Source organism: Cupressus sempervirens, chromosome 7 (assembly GCF_028749045.1).
Source record: "Cupressus sempervirens isolate cs-2001-9-10 chromosome 7, ASM2874904v1, whole genome shotgun sequence".
Classification (NCBI taxonomy): domain Eukaryota; kingdom Viridiplantae; phylum Streptophyta; class Pinopsida; order Cupressales; family Cupressaceae; genus Cupressus; species Cupressus sempervirens.
Genome location: NC_143124.1, coordinates 889,407,662 through 889,413,661, shown reverse-complemented (window position 1 = coordinate 889,413,661; position 6,000 = coordinate 889,407,662).

The window sequence follows — 6,000 nt, the reverse complement described above, 5'->3', positions numbered from 1 at the left end:
GATGATGAAACAAAAAAAGTATGGATTCATTTCCTTAGATAAAAATCTAATGTATTTCAAACTTTTAAGAAAAGGAAATGCTTGATTGAAAATGAGACTAGCAAGAAATTAAAATGTCTTAGATCTGATAATGGTGATGAGTATTGCATTCATGAATTTGAAGATTATTTCTCTTCTAATGGTATTTGTAGACATTAAACTATTCCAAGGACTCCATAGGAAAATGGAGTGGCTGAATGCATGAATATGACTATAATGGAGCGTGCAAGAAGCATGAGGTTGCATATAGGGTTGCCTTTAAACATGTGGGTAGAGGCTATCAATACTATTGTATATTTGATTAATAGAGGCCCCTCTACTCCTTTGGGTTATGGTATTCTAGAGGAAGCATGGACTAGTAAGAAGGTGAGTTATTCTTTTCTCAAAATGTAGTGCCTGCCCCAGTTTACATCTTCCTAATTACATTTCTGTCATTATTACCAAACTCTTTTAGGTTAGTTTTATGCTTGATGTTTAGTAGCATTATCTTAAGATTATTAGATATTGTTTTACATTTAGTTGATTAAATGATGAGATTACTTGGTACTCTACATTTCATGTATGCATGATGATTATTTAGTGTTTTTGGTTATTGATGATGATTAGTTAGATGGTTTATTATCATATGTGTTTTCATATGGATACTTATCCCATATTGCATGTGTATGGTGTGCATGTTTGTTCTCTTTATGTATGGCATATCTAATGTGGTTAAGGGAGTCGTAGTCACCTACTAGTCGGGATCTACATGATGCACCACTTTCTGCCATTGCCTATTTAGCTTAGAATATTGTGTCTGTACAACATAAATTTTATGCAGGTTGTAGATACTGGGTATCAACTTCCTTGAATTGTCAAGATGAGCGTACCCTATCACATTATCTCAATGGTAAGAGAGGGGAGATAAATTCTTGAGTCCAAATCCTAAACATTTAAGCCATTTGTCCTAATTGAAAAGTAGGACAAGTATCTAAGTTGAGTACCCTCTGAATGCGTCAAATGACGTTAATTCGTGATTATAACCATTTAGTTTGATTTTGTATGTGTTTTTCTATGATGGGTTTTCATATGTTGTTTTATGAGTCTTGGGTGTATTTTCTAGTAATTAAGTCAAATTAAAAGATTAAATTAATGATTTAATTTAATGGAAAATTATTATGACATTTTCAATATTTAATTATATATAATTAATCAAGAAATTAATTAAATAAAAAGAATTAAATTTGAAGGTAAAAGTTATAAGAATAAAATTAGAACATGATAATATTAATTTAATTTAATAATATTATATTTAGACTTCATTTTTAAATAAATGCTAAATATTATTATTATTTAAGTTAATAAATATTTTATCAATTAAATGTTTGAAAATAAATTAAAAAGTCAAAAGATATTAAATTATGAAAAAGTTTTAAGTTCGCATGATTTATGCATGAGATTGAAATATAAGAAATTAATTAAAAGATAAAACAAGTGAATTTTATAAAAGTTGCATATGCTTGCATGTGAATAAATTTAATAAATTAATTAAAGGAGACATACAGTGAAAATTAAATAAAGTAATTTAATAATTCATAAACATGCATGAAAAAGATTAATGCAAGATAAAAGAAAGATAAATAAAAGTTAATATTGAGTTAAGGGTTGTGAGCAAGGAGTTCTCCTGGGTGAATGCACAATCAGTACCCTGATTTAAGGAGAGAACTCTTTATCACAATTAGGGGGTTCATTATTGAGAGAGGAATTTTGGAGACGAATTTGGATGTGAATTTTGGAAGGGAATTTTGGAGAAGGAAGAGGATTTTCGAAAGGGAGAAGGTTTTGAGAGAAGAAATATCTCTCACAAATCTTTTCAGGCATTGTGTTGTTAGCATCAGAATCTTGGTAGATTCTTGTGTTTCGATTCGCATAGTATATTACATTTTCTATTTCTTTTGTCTTCTCTGTGACTATGAATTGATTGTCTGTATTTCATTGCAAACAAATCTTTCAATCTTGTAGTCTTGAAAATTTTGTTATGTATGATGATTCATCGGTAAACGAGAGGATTGAAAATATCATTACAATACTCCTTCAATAGTTTTAAAATTTGAATATTACACGGGGAAGGGTTTGTAATGAAATAAAAAATTTAGCAATTAAATTTGATGGGTTGGTCATTTTTCTTCGATCAAATTATTAATTTTAATGTTTATAAAAAAAAAGAAAAATAAAAATAAAATAAAAATCATGTTTGAATTTAATTTTATTAATTTTTAATCATATATATATATATATATATATATATATATATATATATATATATATATATATATATATATATATATATATATATATATATATATATATATATATATATATATATATATATATATAAAGAGATAAGGTTGAATTTAAAATTATGTTAAATTTTTAATAAAATAAAATATAATAATAAAATTTTTATTAAAATAAAATAATAAAATATAATTTTGAGAAGGCAGGGGCCACCATCCCCCACCCCCCTTTTTCCTTACCTATGGCATACTGTGCCTGCATGCATAGACTGAGCTGTTGCATGCAGTAGTAGCCCAGCCTACGGCCACACATCCTTAATAAAAGCCGACAGGCTTTCAAAATATACACATGGTCATATGTTTTTTTAAAAGTTTTTTTTTTAATTTATGAATTGTGTTTAATTTATATTAAGTTTAAATTATATTTAAATTAAATATTATTTAATAAGTTTTAAATTTTAAAATGTGAACAATTATTATTAATTATTGTTTGATAAATAAATTAATAATTGTTTAATGATAATATAATATAAATTATTTTAAAATAAACAACTATTATGAGATCCAGTAACCTTTAATTAATATTGTTAATTAAGTTATTATTAAAGTATTTTAGAATCGTATATTGTGAATTATAATGAATATTTTATATATAATAATTAATTTAATTAAAATGTAATTTAATTAAGATTAATTAATAAGGGAAGTTGTTTAATTAAGAATGAAATTTATTAAATTATTATAATACTGATTTTAATGAAAAAGTAGAATTATTATATTTAAAGACCACCAAGTAATATTAATAATTTAATTATTACCCTTGGATTTTTTTAGGACATTGACTTGAAATCAATTAGGGGTAATTGTGCATTTCATTTGGATATAGGAATGAGATAATTTGTAAGGGTAAACTATGGGTTTTATCCGCTTAAAACATATGTTCAACTAGAAATGGAAACCTCACATCAACTCAATAGTATATTACCAATCAAATTGAACTATGAGACTATTTACTTGAACACAAACACTGAAAACTGAAACCTTATTGTTTAACTCAAACTATGTGTTTTCAAATCAAACCAAATTGTGAGACTATTATGTTTTCTATGCATTGTCTATGCTTTTAGGCTTTGGGTTGACCTAGCATTGACCAGTCTTAGGTTGTTACCAGAGGCTCAGGGGTTATGTGATACTGATGTCATGCTGATTTGATCTCGATCTTTTCATCCCAACCATGGTAATGTGATTAAGTATGCTCTATGACATGTTTGTATTTATTATTGTTATTGCTTTCTAGTCTTCTTGTGCGAAGCTGAGGTGTATGTTTATGAGATACCTGACTTAACCATTTTTGAGTCCTCAATCAGTTATACTTGGATTAATTTCCAGTCACCTTGATGGGACTGAAGTGTTTGCTTGTGCTTGATGATGTCATGTTGTGACATGTTTGACTCAACCATTTTGGAGTCTTTGAACATGATACTTTCTAGTTGCTTGTTGAGAATTGATGGATCTTGTGATTTATCTTTGATGCTTTTCAATTGCTCGTTGAGAACTATTGTGATTATTATGATTATCTTTTGGTGCTTTCCAGTTGCTTGTGGAGAATTGATGTGAATATTATGGATTATATTTTGATGCTTTTTAGTCTCTTGTAAAGGGCTGAAGTGATTTTTATATGATTGTTGATTTGTACTTTTATAAGCCTAGGGTAGGTTATTTACTTGTAGTGTTAGGAAGTGGTTTGCAATGGGGGCCGAGGATGCTAAGTGGCTCTGGGGATAACCCATTGTAAGTTGTTTCAATATGTGAAAACATTACACTAAATGGTGATCAAAATGAACCTAATTAGATAATTGTATATTCTCGCCCATGGCTTGAGTGCTAGTATAGACTAGGATGGGAGTAGAGAGAATGCTTGGTTGTGACCTTGGATTCCATAGTATGCCTTGTTAGTACAAGAGGATACTAGTAGCCGCAAAGGGATCACTAGGGACGCTAGAGTCCTAAGCTAACTGCCAAGGTAACTTCTATGTGATTCATATGATGACACTTGCTCACTTACATAGTAGGTTCCTACGTGTCTTGTGTGCCTATGGGATTTAGATGTCAATCTATCTTAGAACCTTTGAGTTAGTGTACTTTTAGGATTTCCTAGACTTAGAGAGTGTTTGTGTTATGTGATTTGATATCCTATTTGGGACTTGAGACTATCTCCTTAGTGTGGTGGGAGTTGGCCATTTAGGTTCCACACAGTCAAGTGGTAGTGTTTTCTACTCTTACCATTGGGATCCTTTTGTAGTCACCGTGGCTGGGGCTTCTTGGGATGCTTTTTTATCATATTTAGGTGATGTTATTTATTGGTGCATTTCCTTATATTGATTACTATCATGTGATAGGTGATGTTATCTACTTTGTAGGATCATCTTATGCTTTATTTTAGTATGCTAGATTTCTTTATGTTTAGCACTGACGTCCCTATTACTAAGTACCAATGATTTGATTGGTGGCTTGGGATGTTATGCATGGGGGATGGCTATGTCCCACGATGGTCTAATGATGCTATTGATGGTTGGGAGGAACCACACATTTAATTAGTTGTGTTTTATGTTGGATGTTTATATCTTTTATGATGGATGGATGTATCATGTATGGTGGATGATTTTCATTTATTTTTATTGCACTTGTATCATGGATTTGAGGAGGATGATGTATTCTATTTTTACATATGTATATTCTTTTAGCCTTTCATACCCTATGACATGTACTATGGATGATTGAGCATTCTGAATTAATTTGCCAAGAGGTATTCAGAACAAATGTATATTATGGACTTTAGACTTTTAATTATTCTTTCATGTGGATGTGGTAGTTGTTAGACTTAGTATGAATTAAAATTTAAATGTGACTCAACATCTTGGGATCCTTAAGGAATTTAACCTGTTATGTATGCTTATAATTGCTTGTATGTTATTGCTTCTACTACTGTGTGTTTGATGTGTATGATTGTCTTTCTTGTTTTAATTTTTTTTTTCAAACTTAGTAAAACTTTAGGTTAATTCTTTTGGATCCCTTGGTGGGGTGTTACATCTGGTATCAAAGCTCGAGTTTCTACATTGGGAGCTCTAGGTATATTGGAATGTTAGTAGTTGTTAACTAGCTGAACAAAAAAATAAATTTAAACTATTATATATATCTATATCAAACTAAAAACTTGAGCTAGTTGAACTGAAACAAAACTTAAACTTTTAGTTGTATATTTTTCATACTTCAACACTTAGACTTCAAAACTAAAATTATAGTTAAACCTAAGAATAGGAAAATTGAAAATTGAAACCTATTCTATTTTCAAAACATGTGTCTTTTATCTATACACCATAACTTGTATATTTTCCAATGGATTAGGGATGTTGATCCTTTGTTTAGAGTGTTTAGGGGATCTATTTTAGTATTTGATAAAAGAATGAATGTTGGATCAATATGGTTTTCGGTTTACTATTAAACCAAAATCATATTGCTCTAAGTGTGTTGTAGTGTTCTCAATAGAGTCATATCCTCCTACAAGGGGAATGAGTTCAATGGGACCTGCACAAAGAGTTCTTAGTTTAGCCATCCTTGTAGGCTTCCAGGAGTAAGCTTAAGTCTGGGGGGGTGGATGTAGTGCCTGCCCCAGTTTACATCTTCC